General features: G+C 38.5%; 1 protein-coding gene across 3 annotated transcripts in view; it reads right to left on the bottom strand.

Annotated features, from left to right (window-relative positions):
* Positions 1–18,073, bottom strand: part of FLT1 (fms related receptor tyrosine kinase 1) — a gene marked incomplete at both ends in the record, with an annotated part of 170,714 nt that overhangs the window by 139,108 nt on the left and 13,533 nt on the right. The gene's annotated exons all lie outside the window — the stretch shown is intronic.

Below are 18,073 nucleotides of genomic sequence, written 5' to 3'. Positions count from 1 at the left end.
TGCTGAGGGGAGCAGCGGGCGGCAGGAGGTCTGCGCGCCCGCCATGTGGGACCCTACTCCAGTGGCCGGGGAGCAGCCGGAAATCGAACCGCCGCTGGAGAGGCTGCGGGCAGCTTCGCAACCCAGCGCTCAACCACTGCGCCACCGGGGAGGCCGAGAGAATGAATCTTTTAATAATAATTTCTAAAACCTATATATTGCTATACAACACAATAATATTCATCCTAGTGATCAGCCGTTTGACCCTGGATAAGTCACCCTCTTGACAGATCTCAATTCTCTAATCTGTAAAGCAAAAGATAGAGCAAGTGATTGGATTTCTAACTTTCTATTTCTGCCATTCCCAGCCCCATGATTCTTGAAACACTGGTGCTCTAGAAAATGAGTCTTTTCTGAAGCTCTCCTCGACAAATCAGAATTGATATCAATAATGGTCTCTCCTATCTCCATGTCTCTCTCACCCCCAGGTTTATTCCTCTTCCTTCCCCCTTCCTCACCCTACTCCTTGTTCTGCTGAGCCAGTTTCAGTGTCTAGTAAATGCAGGAGATCAGGGGTCCTGGATTAGTAGGGTTAAAGGTTAGAAGGAAGGAGGAAAATGATTCTTATAGGCAAGAAAATCAAGTGTTTGGAATCAATCTCAGTGGATAATTTATAGTTAAAAATAGTTTTATTCGGTGAAATTCAAAGTAGAAGAATTTTAATGTTAGATCACTTCTGTCTTTTATCATTACCTTGAATTGAGAAACAATATTTGTTTTTACAATGCTTATTAAGAATGTATTTGGGATATATGAACATTTCTCTAAGAAAATTTCTTCCAATTCTGAAAGTTCAACATTTACAGCAAAGACTTACTAGGCAGTGACATATGAAAGGAGACCTATAAAAGGAGATATTTGTGTCAAATTCCACAGCTAAGTCTAGCAGTGTTTCCACTGGGTCCTCATACCTCCAAGAAAACTAGTCACAGTTAAAAGAGAAACATTTGAAGCCTCGTTTCTCCATTTACTAATGCATGGCCTGGACATTACTTAATCTGTTGCTTCTTAATATTCTCAGGTGTAAAATTGGAAAACCCACGATCCACATCCCAGGCGTGGTGGTAAATTCAACTGCTGCCTGGCATATGTGGCAGAAGTCCACTGTTGTAGACTTCTAGTGGAGTCATCTCCTCCCACTTCTGTCAGAAAAGATTTTTCCGGGTTTGCAACTACCAGGGTATTGGTATAAGCAAAATCTGCTTTTCTGTTATTTCTGGTGTTATAAGTCAATGTTTTAAAAGTAAATTTTATATATATTAGATCCTGGTATCAAATTATTATAAGAAAGTGTGATGCAATCATTACTAATTTAAGTTAAAACTCACTGTTTGATACAGAGCCCATTGGACTATGAACCCATAGAACAAGTCTACCCATTCAGGGATCAAGGGAAATATTTTAGACTGATTCATCGATATGAGCTTGCTGAGGCAACATGTAGTTCAATCAGTGATCCTTGGGAACACAAGATTTTTTCTAAAGCCACGGAAAGCTGATAACACCCTGAAAATTTTCCAGGTCAGAAGAGTGTCTGCCCTTCTATGGCAATGAACACTGGGGATTTAACTGAGCAACTGTTCATGTGCTTGAAACAATCTAACAAAGCTTGCTATGGAAAATTCTGGCATTACTTGCAGGTATCCTTGGCTTGTAAGGAGATAATGAGCTTTTTATCCAGGTGAGGTCATGGAGAAGAAGCTTCCCTTTTCACGATATGAGGTGACTTACACTGCTTGCTTTTTTTGTTTCTAAATATGTAACTGTTCCTTTATCAGCACATTAGAACAACAGTGCTCCTGACCCTCATCAGAGAGAATCTCTGACCTCTAAAAACCACTCAAATCCCAGTTGAGAGAAGTATTATAGAGAGATAGAGACTGGCCTGTTAAGCTTATGCCATCTGCACGTCCTCTATGCTCCTCAGTCATCCTCCAACCACAAGACTACATAACTGAGTGCTGAAATCAGAAACTGAGGAAAATATAGCAGTATTGGAAAGTATGGGGGAAATGCTAGGAAAAATATTTTGCTGTATTTATCTCCAATGACATCAATGAATTTTGCACTGGAATGAGGAAGCAAGATTAAAATATTGATTAAAACAAAGGGAAGGAGAAGTATAAGGAAGCTATATTTCCAAATAATTGGACATTCTGAATACATCACTCTTCCTCAATTAATAGGAAACTAGACTCTCATAAAGATTAACAGAGATGCCAAGAGTACAATTTAACAGGAAAGCTAACAAGGAAAAGAAGAAAGTGAAATATTTATTTCTCGAATGTTTTAAAATCACATTAAGGTTTAAAATATTTCCTTGAGGCAGATTGATGTCCATGCTCATACTTGAGTAATGAAGATTAACTAGTATTTCTTGAGCATCTCATCTGTATCAGATACTTTCTCCCTCTTCGTAGCGATAGATAGATACAGAGATAAATACAGATATCTAGATATAAAGACATAAATATGTATATGTCCATGTACACACACCCTTTCACACCACATACAACTCAGTTTGCTCTTCTTAGTAAGTAGCTCAGAGTCCCATTGTCTGTTGAGAAATAAATCCACCGGATGCTTCATGCACAAGGGTGGAGTGCCATAATTTAACGATGATTCCCCATTGTGAAACTCAGATGGGGATCAAAACTTTCCACTGTTGGCAGTGGTAGCCTAGAAGTCTGGCTTAAAAGAATTATTGTCCCCTTGTTGAACTAGGTGGTCTGGAACTATTGTTTTCATGAAAGTCAACTACAATTTAACATAAGGGGCAAATCGATCTCCTTTATAGAGGAAAATGATTATTTAAATAAAACAAAATTAAAAACTCAGTGAGACCATGGAAATGGGTTCTGTCACAGATTTCTTTATAGAAAGAAACCAATATGGTCAAGCAGTACGAGGTAATAGGTTTTAAAAACCCACATGTGAATTGTGGACCTAACTGAATATGGCACTTTGTATTATTCTTGTCCAAATATTTTCTTCATTGCTTGCCTGTTCTGTATTATCTAACAGACAGACAAAGAACTTTATGACTGACAAAAATCCCATCTCTTCCCACATGCCAAACTTCTGGTAGAAATCCCATACACAGGCTGTTCTAAAAGGCCACTCTCTGTTTCCCACCTTCATTTCTTTAGGCAATATGGAATGCTTTCTCTGACTTCAATGGGAAGAGTAAGTGATATTCCAAGTAATGTACAACTTTGCAGTTAAATACAAAGCCCAAATGATGGAGGCTCTTTCTTCCAAGCTACCCAAAAGAATAAATTCCCCCTGTAGGTCATTATGAACCAAACCTCCTTGTCCATTACTTTGAGACTGAGAAGATTTATTCAAGGCCTGCCTAAAATCAGCTCTACAAAATTGCCATTTTTATTGAACAGGGTGAAAACTGTGTTCTTACTAGATGAATACAACTTTAAGACAAGTGCCTTAGCGCCTATTCCTTCTTGATGTCATCCCTTTACCCTTACTATATTGAAATCAAAGGGTTATTCTCTATAAGAAAGGAAACTTGGGCTTCCCTGGTGGCGCAGGGGTTAAGATGCAACCTATGAAGCTATCTGCAGCCACTACAACAAAAGTTCCATCCCCAGCCAGGGAGCTACCCACATGGTGCATCTCCTGATGCACCCACTGTTCCCCTCAGCATGTATTTCAGTCAGTCTGCCTGTTCTGTTCCCCACTCTGTCTCTGGTAAATCCTCTCACCCCCTCACACCTCTGGCCTGTACCCCAGTTCTTGCATGCATAAATAAATAAATCTTTAAAAAATTATTAAAAAAATTTTAAAAAGAAAGGAAACTTATTCAAATACAAGCCATGAAAATTCTATGTTATTCCATTTTTAATGCACAGTCATTTATCTTCGCAGCTCTGCTAACTAGCTAGCTCTTCTGTTGTCATGGGCAAGTCACTTTAAGTCAGATTGTTCATCTGTCAACAAAGGCAGGGCTGGACTTAGATTTTTATAATCCTTTCCAACTTAAAACTTCCATAATTCTGAAATCATACTTGTAATTGATAAAAATGTACAAGTTAGAAATCACATTTAAAACACTTATGACTGGAGACAAATACCTTATTTAAAAAATGTGCAAATATCTGAATACACATTTTTCCAAAGAAAATATAAAAGTGATTGATAAGTACATGAAAAGATGTTGGACATTATTAGTCATCAAGAAAGTGTAAAAATAGCACTGTGAGGTACCACTTTTTTTTAAAATAAAAAAGAGAGGGGGCCTCCCTGGGTTGCCCAGTGGTTGAGTGCTGGGCTGCGAAGCTGCCCGCAGCTTCTGCAGAGCCAGCTCAATCCCAGGCCACCGGCGAGGGTCCCACATGGTGCGCAGACCTCTCCTGCCATGTCTGCTGCTCCCCTCAACAGTGTACTTCATCAGTCTGCCTATTCTGTTCCCTGCTCTGGCTCTGGTGAATTCTCTCACCCTCCTATGCTTCTGACTGTACCCAGTGCTTGTATAAATAAATAAATAAATCTTTAAATAAATAAATCTTTAAATAAATAAATAAATAAATAAATAAATAAGAGAAAGTAACAACTGTTGGTGAAGATGTAGAGAAACTGGAGTAACCTATATTGCTAGTAGGACTGTAAAATGGTGGAATCACTTTGAAAAATGGTGTGGCACTTCTTCAAATGGTTAAAAGTAGAGCTAAACATAATTTAAACATTGGATTCAGCATTTCCACTCCTAGGTATCTACCTATGAGAACAAACATCACGTAAAAATTTGTACACAAAGGTTCATAACAGCTTTCCTCATAATGGCCCGAAAATAGAAACAACCAAAATGTCTACCAATGATAAATGGATAAACAAAATGTAGCACATCCATACAATGGAATATTATTTGACAATAAAAAGGAATGAAGTGCTGATGTATGCTACAATACGTAGAACACTTGAAAACATTATATTGTACAGAGACAAGACCATGTGAGGACACAGCCAGAAAGGTGGCTGTCTGAAAGTCACTGCAAAAGGTCTCAGCGAAATCAAACCTGCTTACACTACACCTTGAACTTGGACTTCTAGTTTCCAGAAACATGAAAAAATAAAGCTTTCTTGCTTGGAAAAAAGAAAGAAATTATGCTAAATCGAAGAAGATAGTCACAAAAGGCCCCACATTATATGATTCCATTTATATAATATATCCAAAACAGGCAAATGTAAGGAAACAGAAATTAGATTAGTGGGGCTGGGGGAAGAAATGGAGGGGAATGGAGACCAGAAACTAATAATGAGCATGGGATTTCTTGGGGTGATGAAATATTCTAAGATTAGATAGTTGTGATGGTCATACAGTTCTATGAATTATTAAAAACTGGGGTGGAGAAAAAGAAAAAAATTAAAACCCATCAAATTATAAAATTTAAATTTGTGAGTTTCATGGTATATGAGTTTTATCTCAAGCTGTTACTAAACAACAACAACAATCCTATGACTAATCACAAAGACCTAGAATATCTGGTGAATCCTCTCACCCCCGTCCTCCATCTATGGCCTGTACCCCAGCTCTTATATGCATAAATTAATAAATAATCTTTTAAAAAATGTTTTAGAAGGCTGATTATAGAGAAAAAATTTATTTGTTGTGTTCAATGACATCACTATATATATACTAGACATTTTGCAAACATATTGCAAGAAAATCATTGCTCTCCCAAATTATGATAGTTTAAATTTAATTTAATAATTTAAAATCACTTTTAATTGCATATTTTGAATTGTAAATTGGAATTTAAACTGAGTCACATTGCAAATTATGTTACTGGAGTTCTGTGAAATCTACTGGTGTTTCCGTTTATATAAAGATTATTGATTTCTAATTTATTTGTAACAGAAAGCTTTGTATATTATATTCATTTCAAATAAGAATCATCTGTCTTTGATTTTTACAAACCATGTTTTCAATAGTACATAATCCTACATGATAAATGGCCTCTTTATCTAATATAAATCCCCAAGTATCAAGTTTCTAAAATTTGATTTTAAGACCCGAAGTTTTTAACCAAGGTTATATGAGGTTAATTAAGATAATTCATAAAACAGATATTCTTTCTTCAATATGTAGCTGTTTAAAAGCTTAAGTCTCATACTACATCTCATAGAATCTTTTTGGTTGGTGGCAAAGAGAAAAGTTAAGAACCAACTTTCTAGAAATGACCAACCTTTTTGTTTGAGGTGCTAATTTGTACAGGGCTCTAGTACTAAATAAAAAGTTAAATATTGGTCTTAAACTCTCTCTTGGACCTGTATTTGAGTATTTATCAGATAATGTGAAGTGCGCATTGTAACTTAATGGGCCAGTTAGCATGACTCCTTTGGTGAACTGGACCCCAGCTATGCCCAAAGACACCACACTTTGATGGAAGACATGATGTGTTTTTACCCCTGTGGAGAAAGACCAGCGTGTCCATGTCCCATCTACCAACAGACCAAGTTGAATCTGGGAGAGCCATGAGGATTTGTATGGCAAGAGCATAACTTGAATCCCATTATTACCCACAATATGAGCTTTAAAAATATTATTTCCGGGGAAGGGTTTGAAAAAAAAATTACTTCCTCTTCCATACTGCTGGTTTAAATTCCAGGAAGACCCTAAAAAAATGAACAGATGTTTAGACAAATACATGCACACATGCTCAGCCACCTACATGAGGCACATGCTTCTCTCTCTGAAAATGTCAAGTTTGTTTCAGGTGTGGTGGGGAGGTGGGTACTGAAATGAAAGAGGTTTTGGTGTATGTTTTAATTGCATTATCTATTCTCGTAGGCATAGGCAAAGTCCTATCTCAGCGGGACATAGAATTGACTTGTGTTCTGCCACAGCACGAAGTTCTCACTGTTGACTAATCCCCTATATAGATACGATTGGGACTTTTTGGTGGGCATTTTTGATTAGGGTACATGTGTTATTGACCTTCAGGATCCATAAAGGAGTGAACATTTAGGTAGTTGTTTTCCAGCAACAGTTTATCTAATTTGTACAAAGTTGATAATCCCAGGGCTTGTTATTTCCCTTTGCATCTTTGCATTATGTTAAACTCACTATTTTACTCCACACAAACCTACAAAAACAATTGCATTGACTGGTTTTTGAATTTTCACTATGCTAAGTAATCCACAAACCATTAGATTTGAAACATGACATATCTAATCTCCATGGCTTACCATAAAAATTTAGTCATTTATATATCAGTTATGTCTTCAATTTGAGGTGAAAAAAGTTAAAAATTTATTTAAATGTTTAATTTCAACATTAAGCAAGGCATTACCCTAGGGAAAAATGCATTTGAATGAATTTGCTGTAATTTATTTCAAAGCTGTTTTACAATCCAAATTTTATTTGTCAGTCAACAAAATCCATAAATAGCCTTTGCAGCAATTGGCACAAAGGACACCACACTATTAGCTAATGAAATGACTTTTGTCAAAAGAATGAGAACATAGTCTTCATATTCTGCATGCCTACATAGGTGACATCACTCATTTTTCCTTTATAAAAGTTATTTAAAAGAAAAATGTCTGTGTGGTTTAAGATGCTTACCATGCCTTACTAGAGAAAGGCATTCTGGTCGCATTGACATTCCTACAGTCAATGTTTACAAGGGGACACATCTTCAGTGTATCCCTTGGAGCTTTTTACTTGACACTGGCTTCTTGGAGGGTCATGGTTTAACAGGGTACATTCATTTATCAAGAGGTCTGTCACCAGGCTACCCTCAGGAGCCTACCCTCCCAATGACCTGTGCCCAGGCACAACTCTTTTTCATGTGAGATCAGAGTTAATTAAGGTTGGTCAGTAAAAAATCTCCTGCTGACCAAGGAATTACCTTTTCCCAAAAAAATGCTCTACTCCTACACCACTGTTCTTTTATTGAAGGAATTCAAAAGCCACCTCCATTAAATTTACCCTCCAATGTCATGGAAGTTATCTGAACTGCCTGGAGCAAGGGTCAAAATCTGGTTGACAGGACATGAGACTTAGCTCCTAAAATATTCAGCAGAGAAGTCTGCTGAGAACTTCCTCTGGCTATGCAAAGGGAGGCATGGAGAAGAAATGATTTTTGTACCCTAAATATGCATAGAACACAAATTCGTCTGTTAGGCAAGACTTGGACACATCTATGTTTATCAATACCAGAAAACAAGAATTGCAATTCAAGCACCCTCTTCACTGACTTATGTTCTCACCCAGTGTTACTGTTCGGAGGGCTGTGGGCAAACCGGGACTGATGCCATCTCCTATAGACTGGATCCTAATCACCCTAATGTTATGTTACCATTCATATGGATTTTCAAATTACTTCAAGCCAGGATAGATAAATTTTCTTTTCTTTTTTGTTTAATTTTTGTGTAGAAGAACTGGGGTGTAGGCTAGAGGTGCGGAGGGTGACAGGATTCACCAGAGACAAGAGTGGGGTACAGAACAGGCAGATTTACTGAAACACACTGCTGAGGGGAGCAGCGGATGAGACAGGAAAGGTCTGCTGTGGTAGATGTGGATTAGCTCCTTGGCCGGGGATTGAACTCAGGCCATAGAGGTGATAGCACTGAAACTTAACCCCTAGGCCACTAGGGAGGCCCTATATTAATTTTCAGATTATAAGTACCTGAAAAAGAGATTGTTCAGTAGACGTAAAATTGCAATATTAAACACTTGGTTTAATGGAAGTAACTGATTTTTTGTTTCTCCATTTAATCTTTCACCATTAATGCATACTTCCCAGAATCCTTGTGCTCTATGATGACCCAGTATCAACTCAGTAATACAATGCTTATAGCTGAAAGAGCATTTGGATTGAATTATAGTATTAGGAACAGTAGTAATATTAACAAAATGCTCAAACTGCCCTAACATTAGCCTAATATTTTTAAAGATTTTATTTATTTTTGTGTAGAAGAACTGGGGTGTAGACTAGAGGTGGGGGAGGTGTTAAATGATTCACCAAAGACAGAGTGGGGAGCAGAACAGGCAAATCTACTGAAATACATTGCTAAGGGGAGCAGCAGGTGGAACAGGAGGACATCATGTGTGTTAGCTCCCTGGCTGAGGACTGAACTCAGGATGTCACGGTGGTAGCACTGAGACTTAACTCCTAGGCCACCAGGGAGGCCCCTTCTGTGTTCTTTTTCTTTTTCTTTTTTAAAAAAATTTATTTATTTATGCATACAAGAGCTGGGGTACAGGCCAGAGATGTGGTGGGTGAGAGGATTCACCAGAGATAGAGTAGGGAGCAGAACAGGCAGATGTACTGAAATACACTGCTGAGGGGAGCAGTGGGCAAGGCAGGAGAGGTCTGCTGCACCATGTGGGTCGCCTCCCTGGCCAGGGATCGAACTCTTGCAGTAGTGGCTGCGGATAGCTTCAAAATGCTGTGTCTTATAACCTTTTGCGCCACCAGAGATGGCTCTTCTGTGTTCTTTTAAAATAAACAATTATTAGTCTGGAAGCTTAGGACAGTATGAATGTGATCCATTTTAAAACCTTAAAGTTTTGGGGCCTCCCCTGTGGCGCAGCGGTTGAGCGCTGGCTTGCGAAGTGGCCCGCAGCCTCTGCAGCGCCGGTTTGATCCCCGGCTGCTCCCCGGCCACCCGAGGAGGGTCCCACATGGCACGCAGACCTCTCCTGCCGCCCGCTGCTCCCCTCAGCAGTGTACTTCGGTCCTTCTGCCTGCTCTGCTCCCCACTCTGGCTCTGGTGAATTCTCTCACCCTCCCACACTTCTGACTGTACCTAGTGCTTGTATAAATAAAAAAAATAAATTAAAAAAAAAAAAAGGAAATAAAAAAAAAAAACAAACCTTAAAGTTTTGGGCCTCCCTGGTGGTGCAGCAGTTGAGCGCTGGGTTGCAAAGCTGTCTGCAGCTTCTGCGGCGCTGGTTCAATCCCCGGCTGCTCCCCGGCCACCAGAGGAGGGTCCCACATGGCGCGCAGACCTCTCCTGCCGCCCGCTACTCCCTTCAGCAGTGTCCTTCGGTCCTTCTGCCTGCTCTGCTCCCCACCATTCGCCAGCTCTGGTGAATTCTCTCACCCTCCCGCGCTTCTGACTGTTCCCAGTGCTTGTTTAAATCAATCAATCAATCAATCTTTAAAAAAATGTAGACTTTAAAAAAAAAAAAAACAGCACATCTTAAAAAAATAAAAATAAAAAAATAAAACCTTAAAGTTTTCCCTATTCTATGTGTTACTAGGATTACTGTTCTGTCTACAACCAATATTTTATCAAATACCGTGTCCATTATTGCTCGATGCTGAAGTTCCAAGCACCTATGGAGACACATGGATCTCTGTGGGCCACCTTAGAAAGAAAAGCATCACAGAGAGATTCTAGGATATGCTTAACTAGTTCAATATTGGAGCTTACCATGTAATGATTGAAACTTAGGAAGGGAACTGGCCTATTAATATCTTACTCTTTTCTAACTTCTTATGTTTCTGTCCATTCTAAACCATAGGATTATGATTAAATAGAATCTCTTCAAAATAGTTAAGTAATTACACTAATGTAATTTTTATTCTAAATTTGATTCCCTATGTTTTTCAAAGCAAATACACAGCACAGTTATAAACAATTAGCTTTTTTTAAAAATAATACTTTTTTAATCTAAAACAACTGTACACCAAGTTATTTTTTAATCCTAAAAAGATGTAATTCATTTAAAAGTACAAAACAAATGTAACTACTTATGTGCTAACAAAATAATTGTGTAAAACTTGGCTTCATTGTTGTCATTTGAAGTAGAGCCCAAACAGTGTTAGTCAAGGTAAAAAAAAAAAAAGTAATAGGAAATTGGAACTTTTAAATTTTAGTGTAGCCACTGCCTATAACGGATCATGTTACAAAGATAAACCTTAGGTTCTCAGTTTTTTCTTTCTGGAAAAAAAAAAAAGGCACATCTCATGGAGCTGAAATATTGTGATGCTCTTCAGTAACCATAAAAAAATGCATTATTCTGATGTTTTAATTTTGAATCCAAAAATGCCTTTAAAAATTATAAAATAAAATGAAGAAGGCAAGTAAGCAGGAAGGCAGGGTGAGTGTGCACCCTAACATTCTGGCAAGAAAAGATTCATGCAAGAATCTTGAGACATTAATATAGCTAACCCAATGTTTGGGCTATTCTTTTTTTCGAAAGAAAGACTTATTTTATTTATTTATGCATACAAGAACTGGGGTGCAGGCCAGAGTTGCGAGGGTGAGAGGATTCACCAGAGACCGAGTGGGGAGCAGAACAGGCGGATCTACTGAAACACTGCTGAGGGGAGCAGTGGGGGAAACAGGAGAGCTCTGCTATGCCCTGTGGGTCAGCTCCCTCACTGGAGATGGAACTCATGCTGCAGTAGCTGCGGACAGCTTCATAGTACTGAGACTTAATCCCTTGTACCACCAGGGAGGCCCCTGTGCTATTCTTTTCATATATTCTTTGACTTATAAATAATAACAGAAGGCCATTTGTTTTGTATATCAAAGTACAGGAGAAATATAACAAGACTGGGCAGCTGAGTGTGGTCAAGATCTCGTGTTAATTTTAAGCTTATTCTACATCAGTTTATGAAATCTAAATTATATAGAAAACACTTCTGGAATACTCTAAAGTGTCTATAATGGAGATACTTTATAAAATCACTCACTAATAATGAAAGTTGAGAGATCTCTGTGTTTGTAACCAGTAACATATACAAACCTTCTGACCTTTAAGATTTAAGTGGCCAAGAGTGAGCAATCAAGTTATCCATCTTAGGGGAATTGAGTTTTTGAAAGCAACGATAGCATACTTTCCAAGGCTCATTAAACACTATTCTTAGCCATTGTGTTTCTACTGTCAAAATTAGTTTCCTTCTAAATTAAACAATTTGAAATACAATCGCTTTTCATTACACATATTTTGACAACTAATCCTGCTAGACAATGGGATGGACATGTCCACTGAATTGTTCTTTAAAATTTGGACTCCTGGGCCTCCCTGGTAGTGCAACAGGTTAAGCACCTCACTATGAAGCAATCTACAGCCTCTGCAGCACAAGTTCAATCCCGTGGCCGGCCGGGAGCAACCCACATGGAGCAGCAGACCTCTCCTGTCTCACCCGCTGCTCCTCTCAGTAGTGTATTTCAATCAGTCTCCCTGTTCTGTTCCCCAATCTGTCTCTGGTGAATCCTTTCACCACCCCCACCCCCACCCCCATCTCTGGCCTGTACCCCAGCTCTTGTGTGTATAAATAAATAAATCTTAAAAAAAAATTTCAGGACTCCTTCAATTTTCATGTTTTCTAAGACTTGTTTAATTTACATGTTAAATATTTGTAATCACTGTGCCTTCCTAAGATTTTGTAAACTTTAAAAAATTCTTATCTCAAATAAAATTAATGCTATCCAACTTTTGCTCACAATCCAGTTTCTGGATGGGAAAGTAACCTTCCATTGGAAGCATCTTAACTTAGCAAGAAATAATTTATTGAATCTTGTTTTCACTTACTTCACTACATGGCCTTCCTCATGAATATCCAAGGAAGTCATTTGTACTCAAAACCTGGAGAATATTGCCATTAATTCTCAGGATGTTTTTACTCATACACTTTGACCAATCTAATTAGAATTTTGTTTCTCTGATGGAAGAAAAAACAAAGCACTGATTCCGTTGCCACTAAGCCATCAGTCCAACACGCTTTAAAATAATTTATGAACGAGCTAATTTTGGAAGACAAGACAATAGCCAGTAAGTAGAAGTTAGATAAAATCAGAGTGAAAGACTCTGTCAAGAGGTAGTGAGGTCCTCAATGTAGGAGCTGTCCCCACAAAGTTAAAACCCAGCCCCCAGGAATGAGATTGATGTACTGGGTTTATAGTTAGACTCCCATACATGAAACTAGGAGTCTGAGAACTCTTGCCCCCCATTTATCTATTTTTCTTATCTCTATTTTACTGCCAGCCAAATCTGTTTTTTTTCCCTATTACATTCCCTGTATGACTCCTTTCACCCCCTCACCTTGTTGATTTCTCTGATCTTTAACCTCAGCATTTATGCTCCCACTTGTTATTTTAAACATATGCTAAGAGAAGATTATAAAAATTAGACAAACAAGTTCTTTCTTTAAAGTGTTTATTAATTAAGGTGGACAATATATAAATATATATATAATTTTATACTTATAAAATACTTTCTGAATATCTGTAAAATGGCATTGTATTTGTGTGTTATCCTAGGGAAGTATCGGATGTGGGGGTAGCTAACCTAGCTCAGGGAGTGAGGGACATCTCTCAGAAGAATAATGTTGAAGGTAAGACCTAAGGAATGTATGTTTGCTAAAGCAAACACTGGGGTTTCATTCTCCTCCTTCAAAGACTTTAAAATCTTTAAATCCTCTAGGTTTCATCTCTACTATCACACAATTGTTTTCTTTTACCAATTGCCCTTCAATTCTCTTGCTTCTATAACTTTGCTTTCCTTGACCTCTTTGCAGAGAGGAGAAAGCCCTATTGTCTTCTTCTACTGCTCTGGTTTACATTTTTTTTTTTGGTCTGGAATTTACCTGAATTCGCGTGCCACCGGGGGAAAAAAAATTCTACAAATGAACATTCTCAATTAGATATGTGCAGGTCACATTGTGCTTTTTGAAATTATGTTTCAAAATCATGGGAGAGGTCTGGAATGGAGATGCAGCAATGAGGGGGACAAAAGGAAATTATCAAATGCGATACATTAATCAGGACCTAACTTGTCCCTCCTTTTTTGCTTTCTTTCTACCAATGCCACGGATTGTCCAGAACCAAGAGGAAATAGTTTCCAGCCCAAAAGTTCTTGTCCAAGATGTTAAAAACATAAGCAGCTAACAGTAATGTCACCTAATATTTTTAGGTTATGTTGGTATATCTAACAATTAAGGTTCCCAACCTACTTTGTCTTTGGAAACCTTGACCAGTCAAGAACATCCCAGCAAGAGGGCTCATCTAAAAGAAATATCTCAAAAAATAGATAAAAAAGTGTAAAAAAATCAAATTTAAATCTAAAAGAAATATCTCCTAGGAACTATTTTTCTAATGGTTGGGTTACTTAGCTCCTCATTCTGAATCCCAAGTCTAGATTCATCCATGAGAACATGGCCAAGAATGGGGTCATTGGAACCAGAAGATGGTCCAAATGGAACAGAATATTACAGATGTGTTGGGAGAATCTTCCCCAGTTTGTGGACATATTTCTGCTAACCTCTTCTACTTTGGCTCACATAAAGTTTCTTAGAAGGTGAACCAATATGGAACCATGAGTCCTACCTGGGTCTCGGACACCCAGAGGAATGACTAGGATATGGTTTTAGTCAGTTCAGTTAGCATTTATAGAGTGACTGCTATGTGCCAGACACTGTACTGCATTCACAATTGTGAAAATGGATGAGAAATAACCCTTACTCATGAAGGGCTATCAACCCTGAGCAACCTCTTAGGACATGAGTCATCTAGATGTAAATCAGGTGAATACCAAGAAATGTAGAAGCTTGTCTAAGACAACAATATAGATCACTTCAAAACTATGTATACATTGTTTTAAAAACACATTGTTCAAGTTCCTTGCTAACATAAATGATTCTCTTTAGTAAAACTCAGTTGACTTCACAAAATAAGATACCTACTCAATGGTAAATATATAGCACAATAAAAACAACCACATTATATATTGAAATAAAATACTGGTTAATTAATGATTATTGCAGGAATACCTTTTAAGTGAAAATGCTTAAAATGTTATAAAACAATTTCCTAAAATGTCTAGAATCAAGTTGGATATAAACCTAGAATGACAACTTTGTTATAAAATGCCATCAGAATTAAATGATTCATGTTTTATCTCATGAAATCATAGCAGAAAACAATGTAATGTTCTCTAGCATTATAAGAATATATATTTCTTAAGAGGAGTTTCCCTTCCCACCTTCATCCTTAGCATTGTCTCAAAATGTGAGTGAATTACTCCAGCACAGTAAGCCCATGCCAATGTGCTTGAATTAAAAAACACTTGGAAAAAACAACTATTTCTACATTTCAGAACTTTACTCCTTGTAAAAAGAGATAGATCTAGGTATAGGATCACTAGGTTTAATGTTAATTCAAAATGGTTAAAGTGAATTAAAAAGTCCTAAAAGCTAGCATTTGTATTAGTTTCTTAAATGTCCCATTTGCTTTCCAAGTGACTTTGTGTGGCAAATACTTGGCAGAAAGTATTGTTCACTTGCCAGTTTTGAGGACAGAGAATGGGATGGGGAAGTTTTTTTTTTCTTAAGATTTATTTATTTATGCGTACAAGAACTGGGGTACAGGCCAGAGGTGCAGAGGGTGAGAGGATTCACCAGAGCCAGAGCGGGGAACAGAACAGGGGTATTTCTTATGAATACCCCTCATAAGAAAACTCACTGCTGAGGGGAGCAGCGGGCAAGAGAGGAGAGATCCGCTGCGCCATGTGGGTAGCTCCCTGGCTGGGGATCAAACTGGTGCTGCAGTGACTATGGATAGCTTCATAGTGCTGCATCTTAGCCCCTTGCACCACCAGAGAAGCCCCTGTTTTTGTTTTTTAATTCATTAAGGTAACACTGATACTGTTGTCTGTATTTGGGAGGATGGGACACTGCCTCCCCTTTCAGGTGTTCTTACTACAGTGCACCCACCACCAAAACACCCATCATCTACTACCATCATCTGTTGTAAGAATCATTCTTTTTTTAAAAAAGATTGATTGATTGATTGATTGATTTATACAAGCACTGGGTACAGTCAGAAGCGCAGGAGGGTGAGAGAATTCACCAGAGCCAGAGCAGGGAACAGAACAGGCAGACTGACAAAACATACTGCTGAGGGGAGCAGTAGGCTCGGCAGGAGAGGTCTGGGTGCCATGTGGGACCCTTGCCGGCAGTCAGGGATCAAACCGGCGCTGCAGAGGCTGCGGGCAGCTTCGCAGCCCAGCGCTCAACTGCTGCGCAACCAGGGGAGGCCCAGTAAGAATCATTTTTAATTTGTACATCAGTAATGTGTATGAAATAGTCCCTAACCCTCAAGAAGTGATAGGTACACAGACTCCCTTCTAGGGCAACACACTTACTCAATTCCCATGCTTTTTATTTTTTGCCCCCCTCTGGTTCTAGCAGAATTCCCCATGGAAAATATTTTGAAGCTATAAAAATTTCCAAAGGACAGAAATCTGATCCAGTAGGAGTTATTAAGTGGAAAAGAGAGCTAAACAGTCTTTTTCCAAAAAGAAAGGAGTATCATTAATCATCGACAAAATACTTTAACAAGAGTTTACATTGACTTTTCAAATTGTTTGTAATCCTCTCTGGTATATCTCTCCTTTCCATCTGTTTACATGTCTTTTTAGTTTCTCTAATTCCAACTTAAAAAAGAAAACAATCAGAAAAATCAAACAGTATGTATGTCACCACTCCTCATGATTCTCATCTAAAGCATCGGTCACTTGAAACTCACTGTTTACTGATTCATTGGAACGAAAAATAAAACTCAATAGATGGGACCATAAGATTTTTCTCAGATTCAAATAAACATGACCATATTTTAGTATTGAAGTGTCCCCTCCAATTAATTGATCAAAAGTAGGAGTAAAACACATTTTTCTCTTTCTTGACTTCTTACAGGTCTGACTATCTGAAAGGGATGATGGAAGATGGAAGAAGAGGCACAAGGATCAACAGAGTTTGAAGAAATGTTTCTACTTTCAAAAAGGACTGGCAGTCAAACAGGCAATTGCAAGGCTGTGGCCATGTTGGTCACAGACTGAACATTCACACTCTCTGAAAGTATTTCTGAGTAAATGTTGGTGAAAAGAGCATGGGTTTCAAAATCAGAAAAATTTAGGTTTGAATCCTAGTCTGGTCCTACCATAAGTGTGTGGCTAAGTTTCCAGGTGTCTCAGGTCTTCAACCTTAAAACAAAGGCAAAAAGTGCACCTGCCGTAGGATAGTTATTGTGATGCTCACTGCAGCTGACATATGTAGCTCTTGTGCTCAGGAGGTCTCAGGGTGTACTCCTTCCTCTTCTCTTGGGGACAAACTTCTCAGGGAACCCCCCACTGCAGTTTTCAGAGTCAAATACACATCAGGTCCTCCCCTGTAGGCCAGTTTCATTAAGTAAAAACTCAAAGTGTTGGCACTTGCTGGGCTCTAAACAGGCCCAGAGAAATAGACACTTGATTCCTGGAAATAATCTGGCAGAGGGTGTTTTCCAAGGACCTGCCTGATGAGAGCGTCTCCAGAATGAAAGCACAGCCCCCTCCTTCTTCTGTGTAATCAAAATTCACTGAGTTCACAGAAGGAAACAGTTTGGAAGCCCTTGTAACTTCATGTTTTTAGTGGCTTTGGGATCTTTTTTTGATTTAAATTTTTTGGAAGATTCTTGAATACCCCTCATAAGAAAACTCACATGATTAAAATCCCATCTTAATGGAGATTTTAATGGTGTCTGCCACACGCAGCAGTGGAATCTCCCAAGGCCACTTCAAGCTAGAGTAACAGTGGCTTCTCACATTCTTTGGAGATGGAAAAATTCCAAGGAGAGAATGGCTTTGAAAGAAGGGAAAGAGCCAGCACTCTGTCATTGGTGCCTTTTTCCCTCTCTCCTTTTGATTTCAGCTCTAAGACTTGGTGAGAGGAGGGAGGTTTGGAGCCTGACAGAGACAGACTGAAATACTTCATTTTATTCATTATTTCTCTGAATTTTGGGAAAGTATTTCACTTATTTAACCCTCAGTTCCTCATATGTAAGCATACTGTACCTACCTCTTGGCATTGAGTAAAATTATATATGTGTGTTTATGCCCAACAATCCATGAGATTTCAATTGATTCTTCCTTTTCCCCTCCCTCAAAGCACACAGCCTTACCACAGCCTCTAGAAGCAGGTCTCCATCAGAGATCCTATGATATAAACCCCAAAGCTGCAGAGCATCCTGCACTCTCATTCTGAGGGTGACTCTCCTCCCTCATGGTGTCATAGTATTCATA

The sequence above is a fragment of the Talpa europaea genome (genome assembly GCF_964194135.1).
Source record: "Talpa europaea genome assembly, chromosome: 6".
Taxonomy (NCBI): domain Eukaryota; kingdom Metazoa; phylum Chordata; class Mammalia; order Eulipotyphla; family Talpidae; genus Talpa; species Talpa europaea.
The sequence above is the reverse complement of the archived record's forward strand: the minus strand, read 5'-3'. Positions and strand labels throughout refer to the sequence as shown.